The sequence below is a fragment of the Hemiscyllium ocellatum genome, chromosome 17, assembly GCF_020745735.1.
Source record: "Hemiscyllium ocellatum isolate sHemOce1 chromosome 17, sHemOce1.pat.X.cur, whole genome shotgun sequence".
Classification (NCBI taxonomy): domain Eukaryota; kingdom Metazoa; phylum Chordata; class Chondrichthyes; order Orectolobiformes; family Hemiscylliidae; genus Hemiscyllium; species Hemiscyllium ocellatum.
Genome location: NC_083417.1, coordinates 36433848 through 36456301, shown reverse-complemented (window position 1 = coordinate 36456301; position 22454 = coordinate 36433848).

Sequence of the window (22454 nt, the reverse complement as noted above, 5' to 3'; positions counted from 1 at the left end):
TTTACAAATAAATATATTATAAAATGGTATCTTATTTTAACTAAACTTGTAATTATAATAATTTGTATAACCAAATGATGGATGACATAATCATATAAAATATAAATTAATATTAATTTCACCAATGGAGTCTTACATTAAATATTTATAATATATCCTTGAGAAGACTTTAATGGCTTAATAATATATTATGTTATAATATAATAAGTATTGTATAAATGAAGCAGCATTAGTAAAGTAGTATACAATTAAACATATATAATTTTCCACCTCAAAGAAGCTCCATTTATTTTATGTTTAGGTGTATAACTGCAGAACTTGCAATAGAGAGGAATTTTGAAAATCCATTTAGTTCTGTAAATTTTTGCAATTTCTAACTGAACAACTTAGTTTAAACCCTCGCTCATTTCTACTTCTTTCATCAGCTCATTTGAGTCATATATGTCTGTCCATACTGATGATAATACGGCAGTTTGTTCTGATCCAATAAATAGAAAACAATATTGATCATATTGTTGGCAGTGTTTCTTCCACACTGGTGGTAACTTTGTTAACACTAACACCCAGAGAGTGAGAATTAAACACAATGTCAGAGTTCCACTTCTTGGTTGATTAATTAGTTGCCAATTGTACGTAGTTATAATAAGCAAGTGTCACTAATTCAAAAATAATGACTTGCTATCATTTTTAATATAGGTCTAAGACTCAGTTGCAATCGCTTCACAAAATAAGCTGTTTTAAAGATGAGCTTAGTTTGTTTAATTTATTAAATTAATATGCTGTCAACAGATATCAACTGGTAACAACTGAACTGTAAGCTGCAACAGATATTAAAGAATGTCAGTACAATTATTTCTTTAGATTGAGAAAAATCACTTAATTTTTCCTGAGAGTTAGGATTGGCACATGAAATGTCTTATAATGAGTGCTAACATTTTAGCACATAAAGCTAAAATTGCTTAGTGAGAAAACAAGCCTAACTCACATTAATTCTCTTACCATAAATTAACCAGAAATGTGAATTTTTGCTCAAGTTTTAATGGATATACACACTCCAGTAGTTTCAGGCAAGTGAAATGTGCTGAGTGGTGGCAGAGAATTCACCAAATTTTGAGACATGAGCAGAGCTAGAAATAGTCAAAGAGGAGTCCGTCATGACTACACCAGTGGGGCTGTAGCAGACATGCTCTATTTCCAACTACTTTGGAGGAGCCAGAACAAGCATAGTAATTCACTGGATCAATCAGCACCATACATCAGTCAGATCAGTATCCCAGTATTCCTCTGCTATATCATAAAGATAACTGATACAGGTCGTTTTGCTATAACATACATTTCATTAATGCGAATTCGCAATAACGTGAACTGCCGAATTGGGGACACTTTCTAAAGCGCAAATTTTTAAAACGTGTGATGGCTGTAACGTGATTACATCATCAACAATTTAAGCACTGTTTCTAAAGTGCGATTTTTCTAAAATGCGGGGTTGTACAAGAACTCAACCATCACATTATAGAAGAACTACCTTATATTCTTTCACTGTGCACCCAGATACATCAAGTTTGACACTGGTATGTGCACCTGCCTGTGAGGCAGATACAATTTTTCAAACTATTTGAAATTGGTAGGCATACCGTTACTATCCATTGCTGATGTTGTTTCAATGTAGCTTCTGATCCGTGGACTGGAATTGGATGAATCCCTTTCCTAGCTTGTGATGGTACTGTCTGACTGATTATCTTTCCCTCCCTTCATCCCATAAAGAAGAGTTCCCCTTTTACTTTCACATTATCACCATTTGTCTGAAGCAGATGTAATGCATTTGTCGAGTAAACTGCTCGAATGTGCTGCACGTCTGATGTTGATGTAGCATAGTACCTCACCGTAACATGTCCATCCCCCTTTCGGAATGATAGATTGACTGTTCAATGCTCCCAATGTCATCATCTGCCTGCCTCTCCTAGGGGCTAAAATACAAAGGAAGCCATAGAAGCTGGCATCCCTAACTGAGCACTAAAATTCTGGAAGACTTTCTATCACTACTGAAGTCACAAACAGCTTGTGCTGAGAAAGCAATATGAAGCATAGCAGGGACGGCATCCTCCAAGTAAATGGAAAATTGAGTGTGCACTAAGGAAGTAAGCCCAGAGCCTGAAGATCCATGTGGGTGCAACAATACAGTGAGGTGAATCTTACAGTATTTTATCTGTGTCAATGGCATTAAATTTCATGGAGGATTTCTCTCCACATGACCTAGTGAGTTATCTTATGCTATCATCCCAAACTTGCCTCTCTCACTACTGGCCCTGCCCTTATAATGACACTCTTGACTGAAGCCAACACAATTCTATTACTTGCCCTAACTGGAAGATCTTACCCCTAACTGGATATCCCAGAATAGACTGGCATCCCTGGCACTGGTGTCATCTTTAAACGGCTGTGGCACCTCTGGATGAGTACTGACATTCAGGAGCGGCCCTGCATAGCTGCACACAGTTTGGTGGATGTGACAGCAGACAAGGGGTAATTGGTGGCCCATTTTACAGACAGGAATCTGAAGGACCGAGTGGATAGAGGGATGAAGAGGAGGGCCATCCTTTTGCCCAGGATTGCCAAGGAGACCATGCCCTGCTAGCCTGGTCTGAGGTCATGATTCATTGGAGTCTCCATGGTTCAGAGGAAAGCCCAACAATGCAGGTAGAAAGTCTCCCCTCCATCAGGGTAAACACCATCACCTTCTTTCTGCTCCCTCACACTCACTCCATCTGAGCTGCTGCACAAACCTCCCACAAACCTCCCTCATATTCTACCACTCTCACTCTTGCATGCAGCATCTCCTCGCTCTTACCCATTTTGACCCCTCAGAATACTTACTCTATGTACCCTTTGCAGCACCTAATCACTCTCTCGGGATAGCTCATTCTCTTTCCTCCATCTGCACCAGCACTGACATCTTTGCCAACCAATGTTATCTCACTTAGTCTCTTGTCTTCTTGCATTACAGAAGAAAATGGCCGAGAGTCAGGCTGAAAGGGCCAGGATGATTGGTGGGGTGCCTGAGATTCAGCACCTGCCATCACTAGAAATATAGAAAATAGGAGCAAAAGTAGGCCGTTTGGCCCTTTGATCCTGCTCCACAATTCGATATCATCATGGGTAGTCATCCAACACAGTATCCTGTTCCCTCTCTCTTCCAGACCATTTTGTTCCGTTAGCCCTCAGACCCATATCGAATACCCTCTTGAAAACATTCAATGATTTGGTCTCAAACACTTTTTGTGGTAGAGAATTCCAGAAGCTCACCACTGTTTGGGTGAACACATTTCTCCTCATCTCAGTCTTAAATAGTCTACTCCATTCTGGATTAGTGGTGCTGGAAGAGCACAGCAGTTCAGGCAGCATCCGAGGAGCAGTAAAATCGATGTTTCTGGCAAGAGCCCTTCATTGGTTTCCTGATGAAGGGCTCTTGCCTGAAACGTCGATTTTACTGCTCCTCGGATGTTGCCTGAACTGCTGTGCTCTTCCAGCACCACTAATCCAGAATCTGGCTTCCAGTATCTGTAGTCATTGTTTTTACCTAGTCTACCCCATACCTATTCCTGGTTTCAGACTTCATGGTCATTGGGAACATCTTTCCTGTGTGTGCCTTGTCTAGTCATAGAGTCATACAGCACAGAAACAGACTCTTCAGTCCAACTCATCCACATTGATAAGGTTTCCTAAACTGAACTAGTCTGATTTATCTGCGTTTGGCAAATATCCCTTGAAATCCTTCCTATTCATGTACCTGTCCAAATGTCTTTTAAATGTTGTAATTTACTTGCCTCTACCACTTCCTCTGGCAGCTCATTCCACACACACACCACTCTGTGTCAGAATTTTATAGGTTTATATGAGATACTCCCCTCATTCTTCCATTGTCTGCGAGGAAAGAATCTTGGCTCTTGCTGTGAAGACTGGGATAAGTGTTGCAGAAATACAGGAATATCTATGTCATAGCAATGAAGTAAAAATCTTTATTCATTGTAATTCAACTCGCCATTAATGTGTGTTTCGTCTGACACAATTTCTAACTCTGCGTCACAATACTTTATCTCTTTTGTGCTTTGCAGGTACTGGAGGCCTGTCCATGTTGGTTGTGGTCAGGAGAGCTACCCCACGAATCCTCTGAGGAAGAGAACCTGGATTTCCTCAGAGGATGCGCTGCCAGGGCTGCCTCCTGCTGATGCCTTGGTGGGATTTTCACTGAGATTGGGGTCAGGGTCATCTGCTGGTTAGCATTTCACAGCATTTCTCTCCAGTGTTCTGAGAAAGAAATGCCCCAGGTAGCAGACACTCAGAGGACTGTTGAGGACCAGGTACCTGCTGAGCCCCAGACCGGAAAAGACCCCCATGGTGTCGGCCATTTGTATTTTCAGATAAGCATTAAGTGGACACAGGAGCAACAGGCAGGTTTTGGGGAAGCGGGGGTAGAGAATGGCCACCTTAGTGATTTCCAGCATCAGAGGCAAAGGTGGCAGGTGGGCAAAAGATCTTGACCAGACTCCAGGTGCCGTTTCTTCACAAGGAGACTGGCAGTGCCAATAGGAACCAAGCCAGAGGAGGAAGCACAGAGGGGAGTCTTGAGGTCTTCTCTTGAGCACTTCAGAAGTGGCCAGATTTTCCACCTTGATCCTGTCTACCACCCTCAGATCTGTGGGCTTTCAAGCCAACGAAGGTGCACTTGCCTGTAGCAAGGACAGTCAGCATGCCCGGGCCCTCTAGGTACAAACACACACTCCTGCCCCCGCTCCCCCCCTCCCCCCAAGGTGGTCAGCCATAGTTCCAAAACTAATGAGCTTCCTCGTAGAGCAGGAGCCTCCACCCCAGGGTTTACACCGGGATGCAGTGGAAGGGAGAGAAAGAAGCGACCTTAAGTAAGTTTTCACATTGTAACTATACCTGCTCCATTCTGACCTGCATCTGTTTGTGTGAGCGTCTTTGTAATCAAAACAAGTTATAAACTACAGAAGCATCTGAGATAATGTTCCATGGAGCAAGATGTGAAGTGAGCAGTTGCTGTCCCATGAGCAGGCACTGGGTGAATCGCTGCTCAGCAACCAGGCTTCATCCTTTCAATTGAACCAACATCGCTACTGCATCACAGTCACTAGTGGGACTCAACTGTTAACCTGCGTGAAATGGTCAGTGGAGCTTGGGTCTAGGAGTTGGACTGCACACAAGAGGCTAATGCCTAAGGGTCACAAGGAATGCAGAGTTCACAAGTGTTTATATGTTCACCTTCACTGCCTAAGTATCTATCTACTGGGATGTTGCCCTTGGAAGGACCCTACATAGCTAGAAGTTACAGAAAATCCCCTCAGAGATAACAGCACTTACCCTGCCTTTTCTAGCTGTCGCTACAGACATTATTATTTCAGTTGAGCACTGGTCATTTACAGGATGATAGAAAGCAACAGGCTCCAGCTGACTGTACAGGTGAATCCATAATTAACATTGACGTCCCTTCTGGTAGCCCTCCCTGTCAACCCCATAAGTGTTGACCTCCTGAACTCCACACCTAACCCAGCTTTTCTGAGTCTGCAGTCTTCCCATAAGAGACATAGACTTCACCATTTGGTAGAATTATATGGTGTTTCTTTGCCACGTGGATGGCTGGTACATAGTGAGATTGTTATAGCAGTGTGCCAGAAAGCAACATGTCCATCCTCGTGACTGCTGACAACCATGACAAGCTGTCTGGCTTTGTGTCAGCACTAAACAGCCATGCAAAGCAACAATATTCTCTCAGCTTTAAAGTTCTGGCAGAGCAGGTGAAGCAAGGCAGGGCACAGATGCTGTGAGGTATAAGCTAAACAAGTGAATGTTGAGAATAAGTGCACAGCCCTGAGAGGCAGCCATATCCAATCCATGAGATGGGTCCCTGCCCCTGTGCACAAGGTGTTCTTTCAATGCTAGTTGCTGACTCCTTCCAAAGTGTAGAATTGAATTACAGCAGTGTTGTGCAAGTACAGTACATTAAAGATATTCCATCTTGATGCTGAGAATCTGGTCCATATTGGGGTGAGTCTTCAAGAGTGTGAGATGCATGTTACTATTGTCTGAGGAAATGTTGGTGCTGGTTGTTCACGATGGAGATCTGGAGTCACCAGGTCCCTGCTCTGACGTCCAAGCCGAGAATTCTCAGCAACTTGTTTCCTCACAGCAGGTGGTAGGATAGGATAGGACACTGATCACACACAATAACCCTCTTTAATAGGGCATCTCATCACTACCCAGCGAGGATCTCACCTTGAGATCTGGAACCCTGCTGAAAAATGCAAATGGTTTCTTCCAATATCAAGAAAGACCTCACTGGACTTTTCCCACAATTCTCTCAGATTTCTCACCATAGCCTAGCGCATGGCAATATTCCATCAGCTGTGTAGATGCATGAGGTATATGTTTATTCTTCTGTACCAATTGACCTGGCAGAATCATAGGTGTCCCTGAGCTCTGAGGTCAAGTGTCTAAAGACTGAAATGACATCTGAGTTGATCAGGGAGCAGGCATGATGCTTTGGTGAGGCTGGTGCTTTGTCAATTCTGACTTTTCTGGGTGGGGATTGTGAACCATGGAGCAGGGATACTGTTGAGAAGAAGTAGTTTGGATGATGGCCAGGACCAGCAATTAGAAAGCTGCAGCTGCCATGTACCCACTCTGATTTACATGCCAGTGATTTGCATCACCTAGTTTCTCAGAGAAAGGGAGGAGAATTGGAAGTGGCATAAAAATAAGATGAATTCAGGTTTTAATGAGATGCAAACAAATAGAAAGCATTAGCCGCCATTCAATGGCAGGATTCTGAAGTCACCATTTACAGCTTGAGGGTTTATTTTTAATTCTCAGCACATTTTCTCACTTTTCTCACCATCACTCATTGCCACACCAAGGAGGAAAATAATTCTGTCCCTGTTTCCATATATGGTGGAGTTGAAATACAATTCAGTTCAGGTTAATTCTGCTTTCTCCTCTTTTATTTTGTAAATGTAAAATATTCATTATTGACTCTTAAAAAAAGTGCAGACATGATGGACTGAATGGCTATTTCTGTACTGAAACAATTCTGTGATCTGTAGGCCTCTCTTTTATCACCACAATGATTATTGCTCTCTCAGATGGTATGCAGCATTGATAAATCAAGTTAACTGGATAATAGCTTTGTTTGCCTGCATTGACATACAAATCCCATGGTCATTTCCTGGAGTGGCACTTGAACCTGAAACATCTGACCCAGAGTACAGCAGTGGTTAGCACTGCTGCCTCACAGCGCCAGAGACCCGGGTTCAATTCCCGACTCAGGCGACTGACTGTGTGGAGTTTGCACATTCTCCTCGTGTCTGCGTGGGTTTCCTTCAGGTGCTCCGGTTTCCTCCCACAGTCCAAAGATGTGCAGGTCAGGTGAATTGGCCATGCTAAATTGCCCGTAGTGTTAGTTAAAGCGGTAAATGTAGGGGTATGGGTGGGTTGCGCTTCGGCAGGTCGGTGTGGACTTGTTGGGCCGAAGGGCCTGTTTCCACACTGTAAGTAATCTAATCTAATCTAATCTAAAATTTACAGACACTACTGACTGCATCACTAAACATCTCTTGTGTGTTAAACTCAGCATCCTATGATATCATAAGGACCTCAATTATACATTTCCAGTGAAGCCTCCTACTCCTGACCACCATAAAGACTGCCTACTTCCAATTCTGTAATGTCATCTATTTCTTCCTCTGACTTAATTTTGCCACTGAAATCTTCATGCAAGGTTTTGTTAATTCCAGACTGAACTACTCCAATGGTCTTATGGCTCAGATTCTACCTTTCAACCTCTGTTATCACAAATATTTTCAAAACTCTGCTGCCCATATCCTGATTCATAGCATTCCCTTCAGCAGATTTGCACTCAGTTGTTCAGCTGCACATTCACAAAGCAGGAACTAAACTCAGTCGTCCCTGCAGAAGCGTCATATGATCTTTCAAAAGGGTTTACATGTTGTTGCTATACTGCCTCACTAGAATGGCATCACCATGAGTGAGAGAGGTGTCCTAAGTAAAAGTTAGAGAAAAAACATAAGTGAATAAGCCTAGGCAGCCACTGCATGGACATACTCTATCATTCAAGAGTCAATCACAGTTCAAAATATAAAAGAATTCCTTAACAGAAATCTCTGTAAGTTGCCTAATCCTCTTTAATGGTTCAAGTCAGTTATCCTAACATCAATGGAAATTTTGATTATTTATTGTCACCATTAAATGTTCATTTATATTCCCCAGATTCCAAGCCCACAACATACGGCAACACCTTCCATTCTAAGTGTACAAAGCCTTTTAGGAAAACATGGAACTACTGCATCAAAGTATCCCACATTAACGTTGTATCCATAAAAATACAGTATACCTAGGACTTAGTATAGAGAAAAATGTGACCTTAAATGTTGAAAGTATTGTGACATAAATCTAACATCTTGAATGATTAGAACCTAGAAGCATTGCTACACAACTGAACTAATGTCATCATACAAATAAAGTGGTGCCATGGCACTTTTTAATTAGGAATGATATACACATTCCATTTTCCTGTTTGAAATTGAACAATCTTGAATATGTGCCCTTGGTATTCATCTTTCTCACTCATAGTGAAACAATATTTCAATCTGAAATTATCAGTATGTTCAGTGGAAGAGGTCAGCTGTTATTTTATATTCCTTTACTGAGCTGATCAACTTAATTTTAAAATATAGAATCATAGTTACTGTGATGATTAGTTAACAATGACTCCTGGGCATGACAGGCATGTCCAGTGATTCTGGAACATGTCCACAATTGATACAAATTTGAATAAAGAATTGATTTCCAGATATAAATCTCAATCAAGACTTCACAGACAATAGTGAAAATTTCCCAAAGGCCATTCTACTGAATATATCCCAAATTACCTTTCAATATATCTTCAAAGTCTCCATTAAAGCCCCAGTCTTTGAGATTATATCAAGCTGATCAAATAGTACAAAATGCTTACCATTACTGCATGGCCACATCTTGATTCAATTTGATCTTTCATTTGGGAATTACCAAAGATGCGGAAGCACAACATAAGGGCAAATAGAGATAAGCAATTACTTTTCATTTTCATAGTTGTCTTTAGCATTGTTTTCACTGAAGTGAAATATTAAATGATATTGAATCCTGGCAATTGTCTGTGAGTAGACGAGTTGACCACAACCCCACAATTGCTTTCTGAAGTGGCCAGTGGCAGGACCTTCTCGGATCAAGGACTGGATCAGCCTGAGGTTACTGCATCAATACCTCCAGGTAACACTGATGAAAAAAAGCCTATTCCCCCAACCAGAAAAACATTTTCAGAAGCAAAGTCAATTTACCACTTCAAGGAAATTACCTCTTGAATACTCAGTCTGTCAGTCAGCAGCTGCAAATGGTTCAGCAGGGAAGCACTCTGTAGAACTGTAGAAAATGACAGGACAAATGCAGTTCCCCAAACTACAACCTGCACTCCAGAGCTAGTAAAAGGCATAGGAGAGATAGTATTGCTGGAAAAGTGCAGCAGGTTAGGCAGCATCCAAGGAGCAGGAGAGTCGACGTTTCGGGCATGAGCCTTTCTTCAGGAAGGGCTCATGCCCGAAACGTCGACTCTCCTACTCACTGGATGCCGCCTGACCTGCTGCGCTTTTCCAGCAATACATTTTCAGCTCTGATCTCCAGCATCTGCAGTCCTCACTTTCTCATAGGAGAGATAGTGTAGACTATGAGCAGAATAATACAGACTAGTCACATTGCTTCATTTGCAGAATCCTTAGAGAATAAGGTTCTGTCAGAGAAGACTCAATTGAAGGGTTGGCTGAGAAACAACCATTTCTGGGAATAATGCTAAAGAGCTGAAAATGTGTTGCTGAAAAAGCGCAGCAGGTCAGGTAGCATCCAGCGAACAGGAGATGCGACGTTTCGGGCATAAGCCCTTCTTCAGGAATCTGGAGAATTCTCCTGTTTCCTGGATGCTGCCTGACCTGCGGCGCTTTTTCAGCAACACATTTTCAGCTCTGATCTCCAGCATCTGCAGACCTCACTTTCTCCTCAATAATGCTAAAGAGCCCTGCAGGAAAGGGAAAGCAAATTCAAATAACTGAGGAAAACCCCAGTTTGGAAATAATAGATGGTAAAGAAGAGCACTTATGCTTTTCATTGAATATTGCTACCAATGTGAGCACAGTCCACAAGCCATGGCTACACTAACAAAGACAACAATCATTAGATAAATTAATACTGAGGCTGTAGCATTGGCATCATTATGGAACTGATCCATAGTGATGAAAGAGTAATTTAAAAGATTTAGATGGCACAGTGAGTGGGATAACATTGGGAGTTATATAATTTAAATTGCATATTTGGCCAAAATGTTTATTAAGACCGTAGCCATAGATATTCACATAAATTATTGGGCATTTATTTAAACCGTGAAGGGTGGTAAAAGCATCCAATCTGTCCTTGAAGAAGCAGAAAAATGCCGTCACGTTGCCGAAGGGGGGAATGCATCCATTTTGACAATGACAAAGGTGAAGAAATGCCCAGCAGGTGGTACAAATTTATAAGTATTGATATTTTAAACCTAAAAATATAAATACTGCAGCACTGCGGCAAAATACAGTGTTCAAACATACCAAGCAATGATCAAGAATACAGTATTGTGATCATAAAACGTTTAAAAATTTCAAGTGACAACATAGCAAAGCATTAAAATAGCATTGAGATAATGCAATAATAAAAACTTAAAAGCTAAAGATAGCAAACAGAATAAAAAAAGCTGCAAATGAAACATTGTTTTAAAGTAATAATTATAATAAAGTAAATTTAGGATAAACTGAAGGAGAAATTGTACTTCCAAAAGGTGTAATGTTAGAGATGGGTCAAATAGAACAGAGAAATTCTACATCTTGAAGAAAACAGTTCTTGACATACAGAAATGCTTCAAAGTTAAATATTAAATACTGAGCAGAACAAGTAAACAGACTATTGCATTCACTCATGAAAATGACAATATATATTGCCAAAGTCTAAAAGGAGGTAGATAATTTTGTAAATAGTGAAAATTGAGTTCTAAAATGAAATCTGCAATTAAAAGACGAATGATGACAATGTAACCATTGTTGATTGTCATAAAAAGCTCATCTAGTTCACCAATATCCTTTAGGGAGGGAATCTACTTTCCTTATCTTGTCTACTTGTGACACCAGACCCACAGCAATGAGGTTGAATCTTCTGAAGTAGTTGAAAAAGCTGCTCAGTTATATAAAACTAATAAACAGTGTCAAAGGAATAAATCTGGATGGACTACTTGACGTTGACAAAGACATTGATAATGACAAGGACAAACTCTGACTTGCTGAGCCTGCAATGTTCTCCTTACTAACTCTTGGGGTTTGTGCTAAAATTGGGAGGGTTGTTTCACAGACCAGTCAAACAACTGCCTGACATCCTACCTTCTAGACAGTGCACCAGACACTGCAATAACCAAGCCTGGTACGTTCAATCCCTCTGGAAGGATAGACCCAGTGGAAAGGACATCACACTTGTACACAGTCAGGAGGCATTTGACCTGTGAGTCTTTAATATAAGATCTCACAGCATCAAGTTAAACATGGGCAAGTGAAACATCCTGCTTTTGACCATACATTGCCCCACCCCCTCAGCAGTCAGCTGCTGAATTATTACTCCAACATGTTGAATAACACCTGGACAAAGTATTGAAGATGGCAAGGGCACAGAGTGTATTCTGGATGGGGGACTTTAATGACTTGATCAAGTATTACAAATGCAAAAGTTAGACTGGACCTGTGACAGGTAATGAGGGAACCAACAAAAGGGAAAAACATCCTGGACCTCATCCTTACCAATATATCTATCCATGGCAGTATTGGTAGGAATGACCACTGCACAGTCCTTGTTGAAATGAAGTCACGTCTTCACACTGAGAATACACTCCATTGTGCTGTTTGGCATGATCATTGTGCTAATGGGATAGACTTCAAAAAGATCAAGCAACTCAAGACTGGGCATCCATCCGATGCTATGGTCCATCAGCAGCATCAGAACTATAGGTCACTTCCAGAAGATTTGCAAGAGGAGGGCACAGTTTCAGAGTACCAAAAATCCAAATGTTTACTCTGACAAAGATGTTAATGAAATAGAACCTCTACCATAAGACCATAAGACATAGGAACAGAAATTAGTCCATTAGGTTAATTGGGTTTGCTCCATCATTCAATCATGGCTGATAAGTTTCTCAAACCTATTTTCCTGCCTTCTCCCTGTAATCCTTGATCCTCTTGACAACCAAGACACTACCTATCTCTGTCATAAATATACTCAATGACCTGGCCTTCACAACCTTCCATGGCAATTAATTCCATACATTCCCCACTCTCTGGCTGAAGAAGTTTCTCCTTATCTCCTTTCTAAAGGGTCTTCCCTTTACTCTAAAGCTGTGCCCTCAGGTCCCTTTCTCCTGCCAATGGAAACATCTTCCCAACATCTACTCTGTCCAGGTCATTCAATATTCAAGTTTCAATTAGACCCTCCTCATCCTTCTAAAATCTATCGGGTATATACAGAGAGTCCTCAAATGTTCCTCATATGTTAAGCCTTTCACTCCTGGGATCATTCTTGTGAACTTCCTCTGGTCTCATTCCAGGGCTAGTATATCCTTCCTGAGGTATGGGGCCAAAAATTGCATATAATACTCTAAATGCGGTCTGACCGGAGCTTTATAAAACCTTGGAAATACATCCTTGCTTTTATATTCTATTCCTCTTGAAATAAATGCCAACATTGGATTTGCTTTCCTAACTACGACGAGAGGTATCAGAGCGATCCCTGAGGGAGATTAATGTTTCATCCAAAACAAGGTTGACAGAACCTAGTTATCTCAATGGACATCTCAATAATTTTTAGCTTGATGCAGGAACTGTCCTTTCAGATTAAATACCATGGCTGAAGAAGTTACAGCCTACACCGATGAATTTGTATGATGCAAATGGAATATCTTCCAAGATTAAATGTACATTCCAAGTAACTCTGCAACACAGTGAATGTAAGAGGATTGAAATTGTGTGCATAATTTACAAACAACACTTCTCACCTATGTGCCTGCATGTATGTCATGACTTCAAAATTCTTGAGGTAGTCGAAGGAGTTAACTAGTTTCAAGAGAACAACTGGTTTCAAAACAAGTTGTCATTGACCAAATACTAGAACAACAACCAAAGGCTTTGATTGGGCTTCCTAGAATCATGGCAGAACAAAACAAGAAACAGAAGAGATTACTTGTGTTGACAAGAGAATGATTTCATACTTTCAATAGGATGGTAGAATGTGACTGTACAATGTGGAAGGATCTGTTAAGTTAGTAGTGGTAATGGTTAAACTACCAGTGAGCCTTAACAAGAAGAAACATTTCTACAACTAAGAACCATTACCACTACTAACTGGACAGGCCCTTCGACATTGCACAGAAAGGAGATTTGGTGACAGCATTCAATCCCAGCTACAAACTTCCAGTGATTGATACCACAATAGGTGTCTTGTGAGGGCAAAATGTGGATTACAGGGAATAAAATGTTAGGTGGAAGAAAGGTCAAATGTGTGGATCGTAGCACACCTTTCCCTTTCCAATACTGTGATCTAAGAGCAAAGTATGCTATAAAACCAACTATAAAAGCTTCAAACCTACCTTATCAGAGACTCTGATAAGAGTTCTAAAGGCATTGAGGTAGTGAATCCCTTTGAACAAAAGACCAACTCTGTGCTCCCCCTTCTCTCACTTTACAAAACCCCCAGGCTCTTTCTTTTCTCACTCCCTACACCTACACCTGATTGAAATCTAGTGTTGGTGGGATGAGGCTTTTGAATGGATATGAATTTCCGATGTAGAGTCCTGAATTAGCATCCAGAGAAGAAAGCCATTTGTGAACTTCCCGCTCTGTGCTTAATCAGGCAGAGACAAAAAAGGAGTTGGAGTTCCCAATCCTCACTGTCCTACCATATCAAATGCTCCTTTGCCTCCAGATTCAATGTTGGGCTCGGGGGCTGGTGGGGATTAAATTCCACCCAATTAAATACTCTGAAAATAAATCACTATAATGCTTAAATATACCCAAATATTGATGTTTCAAGTGTGTTCAACACAAGGTATTTGCTGAGGTGAAGATGTCTGCCTGCAGTATACTTGCCTTGTGTGAGACAACACATGAATACTGCAAATAAAGCAGGAAAATTGTTCATGATTGGATTTCAATCCAAATATCCCACATTATATGCAGTTAAGAAATAAAACCACATGCATTACCATGTAAATTCTGAGTTACCCAAGTTCCAAATATAGATATGTTCTCATGCCTAAGAAACGTTTTGCTTTTCCAGCTGATCCCATCTTTGTCCCCATTTATTTACAAGCATGGAACACATAATCTATGTGGGTTGTCAGTATTTTTTTTCCCAGCATCTGCTTGTTGTAATGATGGTTTGCTTTCAAAATCTTTTCAGCTAATTCTGCTAATTCATGTTCTTTCCTTGAGCTGGATTTGTTGTGTCTGACAAGGCAATCTTTTCATTTTGTGATGTCCGCTTCAAATTTTCTTTGTGTTCCTGTACTCAGACACTCTCTATCTTATGTTGTTTGTTTGTCGGTTTGTCAGTCAAAGTGGCCTGTGGAAACTGTGAATCCCTACTGGAGCATTTAGGATTATTTGTCTGACCTTCTGACTTCCTTCTACTGAGATGAGTGGCTTTAGCTTTGTGCTGAAGATTTGGAATTCTAGATCTCCAGTCTTGCAACAGCCCTGGGTTCTCAGATTAATTTGACATCTGAGGGTGCGCATCATTCCATCACAGAACCTCAACTTTACCTTTGAATGTTTTATTTTCAGTTTGCCATTCAATGTAATTTTACAAGGTCTGTGAAATTTATAATGTTGCAAAATGCACTCGTGTCTATCTGCCTCTTCACATTCACTTGATGCTTTCATTCTGCTGTCTTCATCGCAATAGTCACAAACCATTTTTCTCCTCTAGATTTGACATTGCCATCTTGTTCTAAGAAGTAGATTGAATCATCTGAATCTTGATCTGACATCTCTCTCGTAACCCACGCTTGATTCATCTAAAGCGTTGTCTGACATCTTTGTAGCAATCGTCTTTATCATCTTTATAGTCTTGTTTCCTACCTCGGCCAAACACTTGCACACAAAATGGTTTGGCTTCGTGCAGTTAAACACTATTTTCTCTATGCTGGATGTTCTTTCTTTTATTTTATGCCATGACCTCTGCAATATTTGCAACCTGTCCTTCAAGCTTGGTTTTCCTGTTGTGAATATGTGTTATTTTTCTTCACACTGTTGCACCTGTTAGGTGTAGGGTGGTTTTCAAGTGGACAGGTCAGAGCTGCTTGTCAATATAGTACACAGGTTTGGGCTGGTTTCCACCTTGTGGATAGACTTGGCTGTTCTGGTATGTGTATGTGATACAATCTCTAAGCTTCTGGATATGTTTATAACCTCTTTGACAGTCAGATTCTTTTCTCTTAGCAATTGTTGACAATAGTTGGAACTTTTATGCCTAAAATTATTTTAGTTTTGATAAGCTTATCTTTTCATTGTGTAAATCTGCAGGTTTCTGTGAGCCAAGTTAATGATGTTATGTATTGATTAATATTGAACACGTCCTGTTCATAAGTAATGTTCACTTGGGGTTCAAAGTGTGCTTTCAAATGTTTCAAGTTTCTGTTTTTGTTTATTCTGCTATTCAAAGAGATTTAGGGTGGAATATATTTTGAAATGGTGTCTTCTCAACCATCAAAAAAATAGCAACTTGTAACTATTGCTAATTCATAAGTCTCCATTGTGTATGAAAATATTCCAGATTTGTTTCATGTCCTCTATAACTTGAACAGGAACTGGAAGGGGAGAAGCTCCATCATTTGCTCTTGACCACTGTTTTAAATGTGGCTTGCTTCATTGTTCTTCATTTATTTTGTTTAATATAGTGGAAGCTCACAGCCATGCACATACCTGTGTTTTCCTGTCAGTACGTGTGCCTTCTTACAACTCTGCAACAGTCACGTCACTCACACACCTTTCTTTGAGTGTACAACACAGTAACATGTTTAACGTGAGGTCTTTATTGAAGATGACAGCCTACAATGTATACACTTTATGATAAAGGTCACATGACTACAACAAACTAGGAAGGAAATTTATATATGATTGCATTTCAGTGAAACACTTGATCCATTCGTTCTACTATATTGTGGCTCAAATATAAGGAGGCTTGAATTAAAACCATTGAAATGAAGGTTGCAAGCTGTTTCCCAAATTTATCATGCTTTCACTAACCTGAGATCAATATTCATCGAAAGTAACAAAGACGTTTGATGAAGGCAGAGTAATAGATGTCATCTATAGGGACTTCAGTAAGGCGTTCGACAAGGTTCCCCATGGGAGACTGATTGGCAAGGTTAGATTGCACAGAATACAGGGAGAACTAGCCATTCAGAACTGGCTCAAAGAACTAGAAGACAGGTGGTGGTGATGGAGTGTTGTTTTTCAGACTGGGGGCCTGTGACCAGTGGAGTGCCACAAGGATCGGTGCTGGGTCCTCTACTTTTTGTCATTTACATAAATGATTTGGATGTGAGCACAAGATGACACCAAAAATTGGGGGCGTAGTGGACAGCAAACAAGGTTACCTCAGATTACAACAGGATCTTGACCAGATGGGCCAATGGGCTGAGAAGTGGCAGATGGAGTTTAATTCAGATAAATGCGAGGTGTTGCATTTTGGGAAAGCAAATCTTAGCAAGACTTATACGGTTAATGGTAAGGTCTTCGGCAGTGTTGCTGAACAAAGAGACCTTGGAGTGCAGTTCATAGGTCCTTGAAAGTGGAGGTGCAGGTAGATAGGATAGTGAAGAAGACATTTGGTATGCTTTCCATTATTGGTCAGAGTATTGAGTACAGGAGTTGGGAGGTCATGTTGCGGCCATACAGGACATTGGTTAGGCCACTGTTGGAATACTGCGTGCAATTCTAGGCTCTTCCTATCGGAAAGATGTTGTGAAATTTGATAGAGTTCAGAAAAGATTTACAAGGATGTTGCCAGGGTTGGAGGACTTGAGCTTTGGGAGAGGCTGAACAGGCGGAGGTTGTTTTCCCTGGAGTGTCAGAGGCTGAGGGGTGACCTTATAGAGGTTTACAAAATAATGAGGGGCATGGATAGGGTAAGTAGGCAAAGTCTTTTCCCTAGGGTCAAGGAGTCCAGAACTAGAGGGCATAGGTTTAGGGTGAGAGGGTTAAGATATAAAAGAGACCTACGGAGCAACTTTTTCAAGCAGAGGGTGGTACATGTATGCAATGAGCTGCCAGAGGATGTGGTGGAGGCTGGTACAATTGCAACATTTAGGAGGCATTTGGATGGGTTTATGAATAGGAAGGGTTTGGAGGGATATGTGCCAAGTGCTGGCAGGTGGGACTAGATTGGGTTGGACCGAAGGGTCTGTTTCTGTGCTGTACATCTCTATGACCCTATGACTCTAAATTGTCATCAATATTATTTCTTGCTTCAACCCATTTAAAATTTCAGCTCATCAAATTGTGAGGCTATCTGATGGGAGAACTTTCAATTTAAATCAATTTAAAACATAATCAAGGTTTCAGACATTTATCTGCCTGTTGGAGACCCTCCAAAAGACACGAGGTGCCTCGATTTGGAAGGCTCACTGAACCATATGCCAATCAGGAACTGACAAGACCACTGACCACCTCCTCCCAGAATCAAGGTCATAGAGCAGTTGTCCCACCTAGTAAGAGCTTCTGTCCAATCAGAGGCTTGCATCTGGAATACCATGGAGGAGGTCATGGCTGCTACTGGGATGACACCTCTTTGAATCGCAGTATCATGGAGGACCTGGCCATAGGTAATTCATGTTGGAGAAGGTTTTGAAGTCTGCATAGTTGACCTGCCATGTATGGCACATGGCAAGAGGCCCAGTTGTAACTGAATTAAACCCAGGGAAAATGAGATTAGGTTCTTAAATTGTCCTTATTTAGTCACTTTCACAAAGACAGTAATGTAGAAATGTTCAAGTAAGGAAACATCTCACAAAGTTAAATGTCCTGCCATTTCCAACCTCTTTACCAGTGAAAACAGAACATTCTGCCCTTCAGTCGCAATTGCTTAAGACATTGGGTGAAAACATTTCCGCAAGAAGATAAACCAATAAATACATTTGTATATGCTAATAATTTAAAAAGCTGCTATTGCAAGCAAATTAATTACTACCAAAGTATTACCTTGTCATGTGAACTGAAATCCTCACTGAACAGTTCACACAAATTCCACAAGAAGCTATTTTATAAGATACCAATATCTTGAACTTTCTCTCACTCAGTTTGAAAATGTGTTCCCGTTCCAGTTTTATACTGAGAATAACAAGAATAACCAAGAAGCTTCTACAGTGTCACACTTTAGAGATCTCAGCAACTATTATTGAAACACCATGGATCACAGGCTTGTCCAATGGGGCACGAAAGAAACAAGACTTTCAATTGTACCAAGCAACTATGGGCTTGGCCTCCATTGTGCCAAGTGACGACTAGAAATGTGTTTTTATTGTAAAATTAAATCATCAAAATCAGCCGGTAAGATATTTTACGCTCTAAACAATGAATTCAAACAGAGGCACCATATGAGTCTATGTGTTATTGACAAATAGACCACTTTCTCATTGGGGCACTACTCATTTGGAGCTGCACCAATTGAATGTTGTATAGCACACTTGCTCAGTCATTTATTTTGTACTCACCCACTGAGTTCTTCATTGGAGCTCAGGAATGGGATTAGCAGCCTCAACACATAAGGTAACAGCATTTTCATTAAAGTACACTCAGCCCAGTTTTGCAGCAAGAATAAAATTTATTTGCTTTTCATTTTATTATCAAGAATGAATGTACTATACCATAGTGGCAGATATAGTTGATTGTACCACAAATCACAGCTCCACTCATTAACAAGAACCAGAATAATTACATATATTTCACAGGTTACATCTTTACATTGAAAACTGGAGGGTTCTCTTTATGAACTAAGAATCAGCTTTACATGAAGAAATGAAGATCTGTGTCACTTTAGCAAAAGGAATTAAGATTACATTATGCACAGTTTTACACTCAGGGATCAAAATGGTACTGTGCATCTGAGGCCTAGTTAAATTTATTTTTGTGAAAAAAAAGCTAGATCTTACATTGAAGGCATTTTAGAGGATGACTCTGAGCTATGCTTTCTGTCTGTTAAGAAGGCATCGACATATAAAATGGTAGTGAATTTGCATTACCTCCAATCCATCATACTCTGAGCACACAGAAAAATCCAAGACCTACTGCTACAAACCAGAGCCATGTGTTGACAGATTCTTATTTAAGTGACTGTGAATACAACAATTCCACAAATAATTTGTCAAGTGTGTGGCTGAACTATCTCTGAACCCTGATAAATACCAACTCTCCTCTATCTGCAAAGACATGATGTTCTTTGTGAAGCCTGAGTATAACAAGCTGCAGGATTTAACAATCAATGCTACACTATGTTTTCTCCCTTTGTGAGAGAAACCTTATAAGAAGATCCTATGTATACATCTATATGTCCTGTTGATAGTCATGTACGCACATTACTACTTGGTGGTTTATAGTGGCCAGACAAGTATTAAAGATTGCAGTCAAGTTCTTTTATTAGTGTCAGTCTTTGAATTGCCACTGTAAACCAAGAATGATGACCATACCATAAACATTATCCATCAACATTTTTTTAATATCCTTCCTAAATCCCACAGCATTTCCTTCAAACGGTAAGGACAAATGTATGCTATTTTAATTGCTGCTTTACTCAGTCTAATAGAAACAGGAATCCTCCTAAGTCCACTACTGTTTTTGTAATGATGCCCTTAATAAGTCTTTTTCTCCATCCCTGTTTGATTTTCCAGCATACCTGAATTTGAGGATATCCTGATCAATAAAGGAGAGGTCAGCCTCTTTGGCCATTTTAGAAATTCAAAAACTTACCATGATTCACTACTGATCAGAAGTTTTCAATTTTTTTTTGACTGTTGCTGGTTTTGATTCAAATTGAAAAATAATATAGGAATGAATGTATGCATGATTTTCCGGTCGTTAATTTCTTTGGAATCTGCATTTTCTGACTATAGCCACAACACAACTAATTTTTCAGGCACTCTGTCCTCTCTTAATCTGTTCACCATTAATCATAGATTTGGTTGCACTACATGCAGCAGGGCCTAATAGTCCCTCACAGATTACGCTTTGGATATTGAAAATTAAAAATAAATTTTAAAAAAACAGAAAACAAAAGCTGCTGCAGTGGTTTTCCCTTTGTATTAAATACGGTATTTTTCTTTAAAACACACTCGCAAGAATACTCCGTTGTGATTGTTATTTATTTGAAAGGCCTCCTATCTGGTGACAGATGTACCTTATCCTTCCCTATCAATTGAAGCATTACTCACAGAAAGTTTGTTCTTTTTCATATTTGTTTCAAGGATTCTATTGTCATTTTGAATTGCAAATCAATCATAGATCATCTGAGGCCTAGTTCTGGAGGGGAGATTAACGCACAGGCTAAAATTGTTTACAAAGTAAACCCTCTGGTGATGCAGATGATGCTAGTTTACTGGTTTAACATTGTTGATCCCAAAGAAAGCCTTAAGCAATGACTTCAGAGGGCAAAAAAATTGTTCATTTATCATTATTGTCATGGGCTTTTGTAAATGATAACAATTTGTCTTCATCCTATTTTTAGACAACAAGTCACATTAGAGTCCAAAAGCCATTTTGCCAGATGGAAGAAGGTTCTTTCATAGCCTAATGCTGTCTTTGATTTTTCTCCTCCAGAAATAATTCACCTGAGAATCAGGTAGACTGTGTCTTTCTACGCATGCTACAGGTGCTTTCAAGGTATGAAATATAAAACAAAAAACAAATTTAACAATAGCCGTGTGCAAGAAAAGAAAGTAAAAAGCATGTCAGCAGTACGCTGATAGCATTGAATATGACCTTGCTGCTTTTTTATTGTATCTGTAGGAATGCAGCACAAACACACATCTCTGAGATAATATACTGGTGTTTATTGAAGGTGACATCAACAAATTTGCAGATAGCACCGCACTGGCTCCACGTATAAAATAAAAGGAACTCCCCTTCTCAGCCATCTTTTCATGAACAAATGCATAAATGAGTATGAGTTTCCATTACTGTTAAATTGTGGCACATTATTCATACCTATCTCAGCTAGCTGTTTTGATAAGAATGCTTGCTATTATTATAACCACATGTTGTTGGCACAATTATTATTTCTGTGCCATGATTTGCACTTTAAGGCAAATACATTGGGTTGAATCTCCCTGCCCCTGAACGGCATGGACAATGGTGAGTCAGTCGGGAAAATATGGTGAGATCAGATTCTCAATGTCAAGAAAAAAAATTCAGTTTTAGATGAATATAGAGACACAAATCTCAATCATGAGTGGAATAAGGCCTATTTACGTACTATTTGAAGCTAATCTCACCTAATTTCTACTGAATTTACTGTTCTCCCATTTGACAGAGAGAAATGAGATGGTGTTGATTTCAGATATGAAAGTCAGTGTGGCTACCTGGCAGCTCCTGCTTGCCGTATCCTCCTCTGGCCCTCCATTTGCTCAGCAGTCCCTAGTATCTTGGTGTATGGTATATGAGCAGTGGCTGGCAGCAGCCCGCCATCCATGAAGGTTGGCATCAGACATTCACCAGTCTGTTTGTACTATCATGGCACATCTCTGATTCTCTTTGAATACAGTTATCCATTTCAGTACTGCCCTTTGGAGCACATTGACATCTTACATTGTAATGCTGCTGCCAGGCCACTTTGCAGCAGGGGCATGCAACTGTCTCACCGATTGGAGCAGAGTGCTCTCTGAGCTCTTGCTCTCTTCACACTGTCACCTTACATTGGCTCATAGCACCTTTATTTTGCCTTGCCTTTTTTATACTTTGCCTCCTCTTTCAGGACTTGCAGACTCACTGTACTTCTGTCTTGCCTTGTCTCTGAGCTCAGACATAATGCCAGGCAGCCAGTCATGTTTGCCAGCAATGATTATACATGGGAGTGGACATGTTGCTGTCAGGCACCATGTTACATCGACGTCACATCTGCAGCATGTGCTAGCAGCTTGGGTAATAAGATACTGCATGTGCCTTCGACAAATGGCCATACCTCAAGGTGAAAGAGGAGTAGTCAGGGGTACCAGTACAGGAAGTCAAGGGTATGGTCTGGTGTCTGTCCAGGGGTTTGAACACGGTCAGTCTGACACTTGA